Source organism: Scyliorhinus torazame, chromosome 4, assembly GCF_047496885.1.
Source record: "Scyliorhinus torazame isolate Kashiwa2021f chromosome 4, sScyTor2.1, whole genome shotgun sequence".
In the NCBI taxonomy this organism is placed as follows: domain Eukaryota; kingdom Metazoa; phylum Chordata; class Chondrichthyes; order Carcharhiniformes; family Scyliorhinidae; genus Scyliorhinus; species Scyliorhinus torazame.
This window is the reverse complement of record NC_092710.1, coordinates 315,404,054-315,419,317: the sequence shown is the minus strand read 5'-3', so window position 1 is coordinate 315,419,317 and position 15,264 is coordinate 315,404,054.

Here is a 15,264-nt window from a genome sequence, read left to right as displayed (position 1 = left end):
CCATTACTTTGCCTACCACCGAAGTAAGACTAACTGGCCTGTAATTCCCAGGGTTATCCCTAGTTCCTTTTTTGAACAGGGGCACGACATTCGCCACTCTCCAATCCCCTGGTACCACCCCTGTTGACAGTGAGGACGAAAAGATAATTGCCAACGGCTCTGCAATTTCATCTCTTGCTTCCCATAGAATCCTTGGATATATCCCGTCAGGCCCGGGGCTCTTGTCTATCCTCAAGTTTTTCAAAATGCCCAACACATCTTCCTTCCTAACAAGTATTTCCTCGAGCTTACCAATCTGTTTCACACTGTCCTCTCCAACAATATCGCCCCTCTCATTTGTAAATACAGAAGAAAAGTACTCATTCAAGACCTCTCCTATCTCTTCAGACTCAATACACAATCTCCCGCTACTGTCCTTGATCGGACCTACCCTCGCTCTAGTCATTCTCATATTTCTCACAATAGCTCCGTACACCGCTGACACTGCCCCCTTCTCCAGTCCCCTTGTCGTCAACACCTCCTCCAGCAATGTGGAGGCCGGTTCCTCTGGAAAGCTCTGTATCTCCTTCCTGGCAAAATCCCGAACCTGCATGTACCTAAACACTTCTCCCTGCTCTAGCCCATACTTCGCTTCCAGCTCCCTCAATCCTGCAAACCGACCCCGAAGAAACAAATCTTTTAGCGTCTTAATCCCCGTCTCTTCCCATTTCCGAAAACTTCCATCCCACCTCCCTGGCTCAAATCTGTGGTTCCCCCGAATCGGCATTTCCTTTGACCCTAACCCCAACCCGAAGTGTTGCCGAAACTGCCTCCAGATTTTCAATGAAGCTAATATTACCAGACTCCCTGAATATTTCCCCGGAGCTATCGGGAGCGGCGCTGTTGCAAGTGCCTTCAGCCCCGACCCCCTGCACAAACTCTCCTCCATTCTGACCCACTGAGAATCCACCCCTCTGACCCAGCTCCGCACTTTCTCCACATTCGCCGCCCAGTAGTAGTACAACAGGTTCGGGAGACCCAAACCCCCTGCCTGCCTTCCCCTCTGTAGCAGCACCTTTCTCACTCTGGCCACCTTCCCTCCCCATATGAATGAGGTAATCCTTCCCTCAATCCCCCTGAAAAAATACTTTGGCAGGAAAATCGGTAGGCATTGAAAAATAAACAGGAATCGCGGCAACACATTCATTTTAACCGCCTGTACCCGACCTGCCAGTGACAGAGGAAGGCCATCCCACCTTGCCAGATCTGCTTTCACTCTCCCCACCAAACTAGTGATGTTGTACCTGCGAAGCCTCCCCCACTCCCGGGCAACCTGCACCCCCAGATACCTAAAATGAGTCCCTGCTCTACGGAATGGCAGCCCCCCACCCCTGCCCCCACCCCCGGCCGAGACACCACAAAGTACTCACTCTTGTCCAGGTTCAACTTATACCCCGAGAAAGACCCAAATACCCGCAGTAGCTCCAATATTCCTCCTATCGACGCACTCGGCTCCGACACATACAGCAGCAAGTCGTCAGCATATAAGGACACCCTATGCTCTATCCCCCCCGCACTATTCCTTTCCATGCTCCCGAACTTCTCAATGCGATGGCCAATGGCTCAATCGCAAGTGCAAAAAGCAGGGGGGACATAACATCCCTGTCTCGTCCCACGGTGGAGAGAAAAGTATCTCGAACTGATATTATTTGTGCGGACACTCGCCTTCGGTTCCTTATATAACAGCTTTACCCAGTTCACAAACCTTGGTCCAATCCTAAACCGCTCCAGCCCTGCCATCAGGTACCCCCACACTACCCGATCAAACGCCTTCTCGGCGTCCAATGCCACAACTACCTCTGTTTCCTTTCTTCCCACCGGTGCCATAACAACGTTCAAAACCCTCCTAATGTTCGAAAATAGCTGCCTCCCTTTCACGAACCCCGTCTGATCCTCCCCTATTACCTTCGGAAGGCACTCCTCCAGCCTGCCCGCCAGTACCTTCGCCAACACTTTTACGTCCACATTCAGAAGTGATATGGGCCGATACGACCGACACTCCGTCGGATCCTTATCTTTTTTTAGTAACAGGGAAATCGATGCCTGCCCCAAGGTTTGCGGCAACACCCCCTTCCCTATCGCCTCCTCAAACATCCCCACCATCAGGGGTGCCAACCTATCCTTAAATTATTTATAATATTCCACCGGAAACCCATCCGGCCCTGCCACCTTCCCCGACTGCATCCTCCCAATCGCATCCATTATCTCCTGCTCCACGATTGCTCCTTCTAATGTAGCCCTGTCCCCCTCCCCTAGCCTCGGGTACTCCAACCCATCGAGAAATTCCTGCATCTCACGGTCTCCTCCGAGTGGCTCTGACTTGTACAACCTCTCATAAAACTCCTCAAAAACCTTGTTAATCAGCACTGGGGCCATCACCAACTTCCCTGCCCTATCCTTCACCTGAAGAATTTCCCTTGCCGCTGCCTCCCTCCAGAGCTGACCTGCTCTCCATGTTCATAAACTGCACCCCTTGCTCGTCTCAGTTGGCGCACCGCCTTCCTGGTGGACAGTCGGTCGAAGCTCGCCTGTAGTTCCTTTCTCTTTTCCAGCTTCGCCGGGTCCCCATCCTCTGCATACCTCCTATCTACCTCCAACATCTCACCTATTACCCTCTGCCGCTCCAACCTCTCCTCTTTGTTCACCCTGGCCTTAAACAAAATTACCTCACCTCTCACCACTGCCTTTAGAGCCTCCCAGACGACTGCCTTCGACACCTCACCCATACAATTGAAGCCTACATATTCCTTAATTACCTTTTCAATTTTCTCACAGAATACTTGGTTCCCCAAGAGCCCCACATCCAGTTTCCACCCCGGTCTCTGCGCTGCCCCCTTCTCTAGCACCATATCCACCCAATGTGGAGCGTGATCTGACACTACAATTGCAGAGTATTCCGACCCCTTGATTCCAGCCAGCAAAGCCTTCCCCACCACAAAAAAGTCGATCCGCGAGTATACCTTATGGACCGCTGAGAAAAATGAATACTCCCGTTCCCTTGGGTGCAGGAACCTCCAAGGGTCCACCCCTCCCATTTCCACCATTAGCCCAGCCAGCACCTTCGCCCCCCCCTGATGGGACCAGCGAGTGCGGCCGTGATCTGTCCAACCTTGGCTCCTGCACCAGGTTCCAGTCTCCCCCCACAATCAGCTCATGCGTGTCTAAGTCGGGAATAGCCCCAACCACCTTCCTCGCGAATCCCACATCGTCCCAATTGGGACCGTATACACTTAACAGCGCCACTAATCTCCCCTCCAATGCCCCTGTCACAATCACATATCTACCCCCCTGATCTGCCACCACCTTCTCCATCTGGAAGCGTACCCTTTTGCTGACCAGCACCGCTACCCCTCGAGCCCTTCCATCAAATCCGGAGTGAAACACTTGGCTAACCAAGCCCTTTTTAAGTCTCACATGGTCTTTCACCCTCAAGTGAGTCTCCTGCAGTATTGCTACATCGGCTTTCAAACTTTTAAGATGTGCAAGCACCCTTGACCTCTTGACCGGACCTCCTAGCCCTCTCACGTTCCACGTGACTATCCTTACTGGGGGTCTCTCACCCCCCCCACCTTTCTTATCCACCATCACCATACCACCGAGCCCTGCCCCATAAGCCTGACCCGCCCCTGTCCATTGTTAACATCGAACCCCTTCCCCCCCTCCCAAGAACCCCCCCTACAAAAACATCCCCCAACATCCCTCCCTCCACCCCCTCTTGCTCGCCTCGTAGGCCCATTGAAGCCTGCTATCCAGGCTCCAATGTCCGCAGCCCTCCTCTCACCTCACCCCCGTTCACTAGCTGACTTTAGTTAGCTAGCACGGGTGGCTCCCCCCCCGCCAATACCTCTCGCCCCCTTCCGCCCAGTCCCAGAGAAAGAAACACCAAAACAAGCCCAACAATCCAACCCCTACAATTCACTAACATAACATTTAACCGTCGCAACACAGAACGCCATTAACTTGAACTCTGTAACAATGCAAAGAGAAGTAAATTTCAAATTTCAATACAAATCAGTAAAAAGAAAGTTGTAACATTTGTACATTTGTACATTTTCCAGCCGCTCACACACAGTCCACAGTCTCTCTTCCAGTTCCGCTCTTCACGTCTGTCCCAAGCCTTCTGCCCTCACAAATGCCTCAGCCGCCTCCGCTGTCTCAAAATAAAAGTCTTTGGCTTTATATGTTACTCTCTTTTTTTTTCTTTTTTTTAATTCTCCTCCATTTTCACATTTTCTCCCACATTTACATCCATCAACAATAAACAATAATCAGCAAGATATGTCAGTCCCCATAATAACAACGATCCCATCTACCCACCAACCCCCAAACCTCAACCCGCATGTTTACATAAACAAATGACAAAAATAAATCAGGGATTACCCGTAGTCACCCTTAATCTTACACAGCTCCCACCCCCCCACCCCCCCACCCCTCCCACCCCAGGTCTCCAGCTCCTCCCGTCCACTGCCTCTTGTAAAACTCCTCCCCCTACCCTCGGTTCCTTCCCCCCCAACTTTCCACCCCGGCTAGACCACTCGGACCCTGTTCTACCAGGCTCCGATGGCCGCAGCCCCTCCCCCCACCTCACTCCCGTTCACTGGCCGGCACACACCAGCCAGCGTGGAGGCCCCCGCCCGGGTCCCTTTCCCACTTGCCCGGCCCCAGGAAAGCCCAAAGATCCCCTTTTAGCACACAGATCCCGCCTATCCACCTACACCCCAAAGAACTCTCATTTTGAGTGAAAGTCCCGTCCCTTCCCTTGTCCAAATATATACCACCTTGGCTCCTTTAATCTCTACACCCGTGCGCAGTGATACAAAAAAGAAGAAAATACAGTCATGAGGTTACATCGGCACATGGCCATTCCTCAATTTGTCAGTTCTGCCACAGTCCTTCTGCTTTCGCAAACTCCTCCGCTGCTTCCGCCGTTCCAAAATAAAAGTCCCTGAGCTTGTAAGTCACCCTCAGCTTCGCTGGATATACAATGCCGCACTGCACCTTGCTAATGTACAGTGCCCTCTTCACCCGGTTGAAGGCAGCCCGCCTCCTTGCCAGCTCCACCGTAAAGTCCTGGTATACATGTCTACCAGCTCCAGCCCACTGCACCACCCGCTTCTGCTTGGCCAAGCTCAGGACCTTCTCCTTCACCCTGTACCTACGGAAGCACAGAGTCACTGCCCTTGGCGGCTCACTCGCCTTTGGTACAGGCCTCCACGACCGATGAGCCCGATCCAGTTCATATCGGGAGGGGTCCTCCCCCTCCCCCAGTAGTTTTGCCACCATCGCGGCAAAATACTCAGTCGGCTTCGGTCCTTCAACTCCTTCGGGCAGCCCCACAATCCTCAAGTTCTGTCGCCTGGATCTATTTTCCAGGTCTTCCATTTTTCCTCGCAGATCCTTGTTAGTATCCATCACCTTCCGCATCTCTTTCCCCATCGAGGCAAGTTGATCACCGTGCTGCAATAACGTCTCCTTCACTTCCTTCAGCGCCTCCCCTTGCTCTCACACCTCCGCCACTGCGCTCGCCACCTCCGTCCCCACCGGGGAAACCGCCTCCTCCACCAGCACACTCAAGACCTCCCTCATCTCCTTCCTCACCGTCTCCATGCGCCAACTGCTTTTCAAATTCCGCAGCCATCACCTTGGTTATTTCTTCAGCCGTAAGCAGTGCGGCCTTCCCTGGTGCTCCAACCTCCATTTTTCCTCGTGACCCCGCGGTGACCTTTCCACTCCCCGACGGACCTCCAGCTGTGTTTTTTTCGGCCGTTTTTTTGCTCACCCTCGACATTTTTCTTTGGAGGTTTTTTCCCTCCTGTGTCTTCTCAGTGCCTCCTCCGTGCCTTCTCCCTTCTTCTGCCGCCTCCGCGGACCCTGGGACCCAAAATTGCCGTTCCCGAGCGGGGGCTCTCCATTGTGCGGCCGCCTCCCGCCCGCCGTCACCGGAAGTCTTTATATGTTACTCTCAACTTCGCCAGGTACACCATACCAAATCGCACCCCCTTCTTGTACAAAGCTGCCTTCACTCGCCCAAACGCCGCTCGTCTTTTTGCCAACTCCACCGTCCAGTCCTGGTAGATCCGAACCACAGTACCATCCCACAGCACCTCACGCTCCTGCTTCGCCCAGCGTAATACCTTTTCCTTCATGCAAAACTTATGGAAGCAGATAATTACTGCCCTTGGCGGCTCGTTCACTTTGGGCTTCGGCCTTAATGACCGATGAGCTCGGTCTAGCTCGTACAGGGTGGGGTTCTCACCCTCCCCCATCAGCTCCGCCAACCTCTTAGCGAAGTATTGCGTTGGCCTTGGGCCCTTTGTCCCTTCGGGCAAGCCCACAATTCTCACATTGTGCCGCCTTGAGCGGTTTTCCAAGTCTTCCAGCTTTGCTCGGAGTCCTCTGTTAACCTCCACCACCCTCCGCAGCTCGTCCCCCATCGAGGTGACCTGGTCGCTGTGTCGTGTCACGGCCTCCTCCACCTCCTTCATCTTCTCGCCCTGCTCTCTCACCTCGGCCGATGCCTTTGCCACCTCCACCCTCATCGGGCCGATTGCCTCCTCCAACAATGATCTCACCACGACCATCATCTCTTTCCTCAGGACCTCCATGTGCCTCACCAAACGTTTTTCCAGCTCCACCACCATCACCTCGGTCATCTTCTCCACCGTAAGTAGTGCGGTCCCGCCTTGCAGTTCGGCTTCCGCCATCCTGTCAACACTTTTGCTTTTGCTCGTCTTCTCCTTCAGTGGCAAACCCGCGTTTCCTCCTTTCTTTGACGCTGCTTTTTGCATCTTTTAGCGGCTTATTGTTTTTTATCTTCGTTCCTTTCTCCTCGCTCCCCCTTCACCCTCCTGCCCTTCATCAATCTGACATTCTTCTTTTTTGAGAAAAAAAAACTTTTACCAAACTTCCATGAATCTTCTTTCTTTCTCCACTACATTCACCTGGGACCAGGCTTCAACCTTCTTCTTCCTAGGTGGGAGCCATCCGACGTGGAGCACCCTCCCTACATGGCGCTCGGGCCTGCCGCCACGGCCTCTCCATAGCTCCGCCCCCGCTGCTCTGACCTGCCGGGCCCGACACCTCAGCCCCCGCCGCTCGACACCTGCGCGGGGTTCTTCGCCGGCTTTTAAACCGGCCCCACTGGTTGCTCGTGGCGGCCCCAAAAGCCGACGATAGTCGGGGAGTACGTGGGGTCTCGGGGATTTCCCCGAAATCGCCGCGAATCGCGGCCACTGGCGGGAGCTCTTTTTTTTGCGGCCGCCCTGCTCGCCCACCCCACTGGAGGTCCACCTCAAATACATCTATGCCCTTCCTCAAGTAAGGGGACCAAAACCAATGCCCTATATATTTGCACCAGAATTTCCTGTTTTTTTAACTCTATTCCACTAGCAATGAATGCCAAATTTCCATTTGCCTTTCTTATTACCTGCTGCGCCTGCATACCAATTTTCTGTGGTTCATGCGCAAGGACACCCTGATCCCTCTGCACCAAAGATTTTGAAGTTTCTTGCCATTTCCTCGTAAGTAAGTTGCCTTTGTATTCCTCCGATCAAAATGGATAACCTTATATTTATTCACATTAAATTCCATTTGTCAAATAGTGGCCCACTCACCTAACCTATCTATTTGTAAATGTCTTATTTCCTCCTTGCAACTTACTTTCCCATGCATGTTAGTGTCATTTGAAAATTTGACTATAGTATATTCTGTCTCTGCATCTAAGTCATTAATATTGATTATAAATAGTTGGAGCCCCAAGGACCAAATACTGTGGCTCACCCCCAAGGGGCTGGTTTAGCATGGTGGGCTAAACAGCTGGCTTGTAATGCAATGTTCAATTCCCGTACCAGCCTCCCCGAACAGGCGCCGGAATGTGGCGACTAGGGGCTTTTCACAGTAACTTCATTGAAGCCTACTTGTGACAATAAGCCATTATCATTATCATTATATTTATCCCCACTCTCTGGTTTCTTCTGGATAACCAATCCTCTATCATAGCTGATGTATTGACCCCCAAACCTGTGGGATTTTACCTTGTGCATTATCCTTTTCTGCAGCATTTTACCAAATGCCCTCTGGAAGATCAGATATACTGCATCTACAGGACCCAAATTATTCACTTTGCTTGTTACATCTTTGAAGAACTCTATCAAATGAGTGAAAAATTATATACCCTTAATAAAACCATGCTGACTCTGATGGATTTTGTTTTGACTTTCCAAATGTCGCATTACTATTTCCTTAATATTGGATTCTAACAATCCAACTGCAGCAGATGTTAAACTAACTGGTCTATAGTTTCCTACTTTCTGCCTTTTTCCCTTTTTGAACCCTAATTTGGGGGTGTTACATTAGCCTTTTTCAAATCCACTGGAAAATTTCAAGAATCCAGGGAATTTTGGAATATTATAACTAATGCCCCCACAATTTTTGCCACCACTTCCTTTAAGACCCTACGTTGTAGGCCATCAGACCCTGGGGACTTGTCTGCCTTTAATCCCAATAGTTTGTTCAGTACTTTGTTCAATACTTTGTCTGCCGACCGGCGCCAAAAACGGCGCAAATCAGTCGGGCATCACGCCGCCCCAAAGGTGCGGAACCTCCCGCATCTTGGGGGGCCGAGCCCTAACGTTGAGGGGCTAAGCCCGCGCTGGACTGATTTCCGCCCCACCAGCTGCCGCGGAAATGACATTGCCGGGCGGCGCATGCGCGGGAGCGTTAGCGGCCGCTCACGACACCCCGCGCATGCGCAGTGGAGGGAGTCTCTTCCGCCTCCGCCATGGTGGAGACCGTGGCAAAGGCGGAAGGAAAAGAGTGCCCCCACGGCACAGGCCCGCCCGTGGATCAGTGGGCCCCAATCGCGGGCCAGGCCACCGTGGGGCACCCCCCCGGGGCCAGATCGCCCCGCGCCCCCCCCCAGGGACCCGGAGCCCGCCCGCGCCGCCTTGTCCCGCCGGTAAGAGAGGTGGTTTAATCCACGCCGGTGGGACAGGCATCCTAGCCGGAGAATCGCGGGGGTGGGGGGGGGGGGGCCGCCAACCGGCACGGTGCGATTCCTGCCCCTGCCGAATATCCGGTGCTGGAGAATTCGGCAGCCGGCGGGGACGGGATTCACGCCAGCCCCCGGCGATTCTCCGAATCCGGCGGGGTGGTCGGAGAATCTCGTCCCTTGTTTCTACCCAGACTAATTCCGTGTTTTGATCTCCAGTGTTAAAATCATTTCTCACTACAGCACTGATCCCTTCCAATACTTAAAAAGCTACATCACCTCCTTTTTCTTTCTGTCCATCCCTCTGAAACAGAGTAACCTTGAATACTCACCTACCATTGTAACCGTGTCTCAGTATTCACCACCAAATCATATCCCTTTGCCTCTATTATCCCCACTTTCTGCATTCTATCATCATTAACCTCATATAGTGCCCTTAAACATAAAGCCCTATTTACATCCCTAGTTATTTGATTTGCCAGGAGGCTAATGGAATGTTGCTATTTATTGCAAGTGGAATGGAATTTAAGAGTAGGGCAGTTTTACTACAGCTGTACGGGCTTTGGTACAGTTTTGGTTTCCTCATTTGAAAAAGGATATCATTGCATTAGAAGCATTTCGGAGAAGATTCACTTGACTCACTCCTGGGAAAAAGGGCTTTCCTTATGAAAAAAGATTGAGCAGGTTGGGCCTTAAAGCCATTGGAAATTAGAGTGAGAGATGATCTTTTGAAACATGCAGGATCCTGAGGGGATCAAATAGGATGGATACCAGGAGAGTGTTTCCTTTATTTGATTTATTCATGGGATGAGGGTGTCACAGGGTGGACAAGCATTTATTGTCCATCCTGAATTGCCCTTGAACTGAGTGGTTTGCTCGGCCTTTTCAGAGGGCATTTAACGAGCCAACCACATCTTGTAGAGGAGACTAGAACTAGGGGGTCACAGTTTAAGAATAAGAGGTCTCCCATTTAAGAGGGAGATTGGGATAATTTCTTTCACTCAGAGGGTTGTTAGTCTGTGGGATCCTTTTCCTAGTGGAGGTTGGGTCATTGAATTTATTCAAGGAAGAATTAGACAGATTTTTGACAGAGACGTGAGTCAAGGTTTATAGGCAGACAGGTAGGTGGAGTTGGGACAACAATCAGATTAGCCATGGCATCATTGGATAGCAGAGTAAGTTCGAAAGGTCGAATGGCCGACTTCTGTTCCACAATCCTATGATCATATTCATTAAAGTGATGGGCAGAGGAATTTCTGTCAACACATTTGTTACTAATATTGCACAGCCCTCAGAGCTGAGTAGGATGAAATCGAAACAAAGGTTGTGGGCAGTTAGCAAGAGAGATAGACAAGATAGACACAGTGATTAAGAAGTAGATAACAAATGACATCCTTAGACAAGTCCAGGCAGGAAAATCTGTTTATTCCTCCATTAGTAAGTTAAAGTAGAAATACTGAACTGCTTTTAATTATGTCTATATTTTGGTAAATTATTCATTCCCGAAACTAAATTTAATTTACTAAAGTTTGAAGCAGATAGGGTTAGATAAAACCAGCAGAAACCAAAGGGACAATAAAATTCCTCCTTCCAACCGTTCCTTTTTGATCTCCTTTGGCAGGATTTCCTCCCCAGTTTTTATAATCCCCTCAAGGAGGTGAACAATTTGCCACGGAATTAACAATTTGTGGAACGCTTCCCAGTGGAGGTGGATCGATAGCACAGAACTCCCCATAATCCTGAGATCATTGATAATATAAATTGGCAATCTCGATGATATGCCAGCTGGTGCAGAAAATTAGGAATTGATACTTTGGAGCAGTAGATGGCACTATTCTGACCTTGCAACTAGGGCAGAGTGAGTGTGCTCCAGCTGCAGCAAGTTTGTAAAACCATCTTTGAAAGGGCATTTAGGACCTGACTTCACCTATTTCGGAGAGGAAACCTTCCCTCTTTGGTGCGGCAGAGTAGAGGGCACTTTACTCTGCAATCAATCAAAAGTTGGACTTGGAAATGCTATGGCGAAAATGGAAATTCCTCAGAAGTGTCTCCATTCAATTCGATGAATATAAAAGAAAAAGTGATGTAAAGTAAAATGAAAAATAATTCTAAGCTCCAACCATTGCATAGGCATTCTCAAAATTCTTCTAATCATAGATCATAGAATTTACAATGCAGAAGGAGACCATTCGGCCCATCGAGTCTGCACCGGCTCTTGGAAAGCGCACCTTACCCAAGGTCAATACCTCCACCCTATCCCCATAACCCAGTAACCCCACCCAACACTAAGGGCAATTTTGGACACTAAGGGCAATTTATCATGGCCTATCCACCTAACCTGCACATCTTTGGACTGTGGGAGGAAACCGGAGCACCCGGAGAAAACCCACGCACACACGGGGAGGATGTGCAGACTCCGCACAGACAGTGACCCAAGCCGGGATCGAACCTGGGACCCTGGAGCTGTGAAGCAACTGTGCTATCCACAATGCTACCGTGCTGCCCACTCCAAGTCTTCCAATGGCAACGGCCAGGGTCGCTCCAAAGTAGGCAACAGTCAGTAAAAGGCTGGAAAGTCCCAGAGTCTATCCCGATCGTCCAAGGGGCCAACCCCCGGAGCCTCCAGGAGCAGCAGCAATCCACCACCAACCCACCGCGGGCTGCAGGTGGCGGCACACGGTCTTCCGTTAGAATTCCAACCCTGGCCCGAATCCGACCTGCCGCTTCCAGTAACATATCCTGCTCCCCTCCTTCCTCCATTCCGCAAACTCCGACCGTCGACCTTGCCTCCCGAGAGCCTGAGCTTGATAGAGATAGCGCAGAAGGAGCTCCACTCCCCATCCACCCCGTGCTGCACCTGTCCTGGGCCAAGCCTTCCAGAGTCTGCACCCTCCCTGGATTCACTTCCTTTTTGATGTAACAGTGAGCAAAAATGGCCGAATATCACAAATCCATTGATTATCGTCACACTAGGAATTTGAGGTCAGTGCTTTCTAGGTAAAGTTACATTTTATGATGCATGGATCAAGGTAGAAATTTAGAGGAAATAATTCAACAGTAAAAGAAGAAAATGGAACATTCCAAATAGACTTAAATATATCAACACTTATCTTTTTAGTCATATTCTATAAAATATTCAGATTGGGCAGGAATGTGAGGGTGAGGTTGCAATCAGCTCAGTCGTGATCATATTGAATGGCGGATCAGGCTCGGGGCTGCCGAGTGTGTCGTGTTGGGTGGTCTGTGGCTTCCAGGAAAAGTTGGAAGCGCTGTTTAAACAGCTTCCAGTTGACGCCGAGATTTCCAGCGATTTGGAGCGGCTGCGGCGGGCTGATGGTGTCCATGGCGCAGGATGACGGATCTCTGAAGAGGTGCAGGTAGGTCTCACAGTCGCTGGCGAGTTTCCAGACCAGGGGCGAGATTCTCTGACCCCCCGCCGGGTCGGAGAATCGCCAGCGGCTGGCGTGAATCCCGCCCCCGCCGGTTGCCGAAGTCTCCGGCACCGGATATTCGGTGGGGGCGTGAATCGCGCCGCGCCGGTTGGCGGGCCCCCCCGCTCGATTCTCTGGCCCGGATGGGCCGAAGTCCCGCCGCTAAAATGCCTGTCCCGCCGGCGTAAATTAAACCACCTACCTTACCGGCGGGACAAGGCGGCGCGGGCGGGCTCCGGGGTCCTGGGGGGGGCGCGGGGCGATCTGGCCCCTGGGGGTGCCCCCACGGTGGCCTGGCCGGCGATCAGGGCCCACCGATCCGCTAGCGGGCCTGTGCCGTGGGGGCACTCTTTCCCTTCTGCCTCCGCCACGGTCTCCACCATGGCGGAGGCAGAAGAGACTCCCTCCACTGCGCATGCGCGGGATTGCCGTCAGCGGCCGCTGACGCTCCCGCACATGCGCCGCCCGGAGCTGGCGGGGCACCAAAGGCCTTTTCCGCCAGCTGGCGGGGCGGAAATTCGTCCGGCGCTAACCTAGCCCCTTAAGGTTGGGGCTCGGCCCCCAAAGATGCGGAGCATTCCGCACCTTTGGGGCGGCGCGATGCCCGTCTGATTTGTGTCGTTTTGGGCACCAGTCGGCGGACATCGCGCCGTTTCCGGAGAAGTTTGCCCCTGGTATCATGTCGTGTTGGGTGTTCCAATACACAAACGAACCAACACGGTTGTAGATGGTACAACTCAGTTTTATTATTCTGTACAATAATAACTATTAACTGCTGGCTGTGGTTCGTACTTCACCAGCTAACCTGTGGACCCAGCCCTAGCACTATCTTAGTGAGGCACTCAGCACATGGTGTATGTCTGAGTGGCACACTGTGAGCTCTGTGCTCTGAACTATCTCCTGTTCGCATGAGCGGGAACTGTGGTGTTCCCTGTTTTATAGTGTGTGTGCTCTCACTGGTGATTGGCTGTGATGTTGTGTGTGTGTTGATTGGTCCGTCTACCTGTCCATCAGTGTGTGTGTGTGATTGCACCATGATATGTTAATATGGATATCATGACAGAGTGGACTATTCACACTGCTAATTTGTATGTTTGTATGGTAAACACAAAGGAATGGAGGCCTGGTGCCTCTCTCCATGTATTCCCGTACTGCCAGTCACTTCCTGTCGCTAGCTTGCACAGAATTCTGAGGATAGGAACCCCGCATGCATGCACCACAAGGCTTTGATTCAAAGCTATTTTGTTGGCGCACAGCCCAACTGGCTGATGTGATGCCAGGATCCATAATTTGGGCAACAAATGTCCTTGTATCTGGTTGTGTTTACTCAAAGAAGACTAAGTGTGAAGCTGTAAAATAGACCTGCAGGAGTTTGTTGAAAGGCAGAGGTTTGTCTGAAGGATCAGGCACCGTGATCGCGTGTAATATTTTGGGTGTTTTGGTGAGTTCCTCAATTTGCCAGGCAGTGCTGCCACATCATCACCGAGGCACCAAAGGAGTAGGTGACTGTCTGCACTGCTGCTGCAACACCTCGGAGGCAGAAGTGCTAGTGTGTCTGGATACGCAATATGGGGAAGGTGATGATGCAGAGGCTACGGAGACGGCAATGTCTGTGCCAGGCCCTCAGCCAAGTTGCAACTGGTCTCCTTCATTCTCTTTGACAGTTCCAGGAAATGGGAAACAACGCTCACATCCCATTAGAGTGTTTTTTACAAAGAGTGACAAGACACTGTGTGGCAGGCCCATGCATAATAATAATAATCTTTATTATTGTCACAAGTAGGCTTACATTAACACTGCAATGAAGTTACTGTGAAAAGCCCGTAGTCGCCACATTCCGGCCCCTGTTCGGGTGCACAGAGGGAGAATTCAGAATGTCCAATTTACTTGGTGTATATATGCTGTCACGACAGCCTGGCTCGTGCATGGCCAATTCCAGCCCCTCAGATCCCAGAGTCCCAAAACAAGTGAAGTAACCAATAATTTGTATCAAGGTTCTGCGATCTTTGGCCCTTGACTTCTCCAATGACTTACAGGCACCAGGGGCTGGATTCTCCAATAATGGGGCTATGTCACCACACGAGCATAAAAACGCTGGCGTTTCACTCTGGGCTTTCCTTAATAAAGTTCTGAGCAATTCTCTTACTGCAGGGGCTGGCAGGGCCCTGGAGTGCTCCTCGCATCTCTGTCTGTGGATATGGGGCACTGCACGCCCGGTCAGGAGTCCGCGCATGCGCACGGCGGTGGCCTACAGCGGCCGCCCTGTGGGACATGGCGGACTGAGACGGCAGAGCAGCACCAAAAATGTAAGCCCCCCCGAGATCGCACGTGCCCCCAGGTCCGTGACGCCCGATCGCTCCCCTGGCTGTCCATAAGGCCTCCCCGGTGATCGCCACCCCCGTTCCCCTACCCGACGTTCCCGATGGCCGATCGGTGGTTAGAACCATGCCGCCGGGAACTCGGACAGTTTTGCACGGAAAATCGCAGGGTGGGGAGGGCTCTGTCAATGGCCCCTACCCACGCCGCGTAGATCGCGCTCGAGGGACTCCCGAGTGATTTCCGGGTTGACGATCATTCTCCGCCCCCGTGTCGAACGTGATTTCAGCGCAGAGGCTCGGAGAATCCGATTTGTAAGTGCAGCACAGCAACTGTTTATTTATGACAACAACAGAGGCAGCACGGTGGTGCAGTCGGTTAGCCCTGTTGTCACACGGCACCGAGATCCCAGGTTCAATCCCGGCTCTAGGTCACTGCCCGTGTGGAGTTTGCACACTCTCCCCGTGTTTGCGTGGGTTTCGCCCCCAC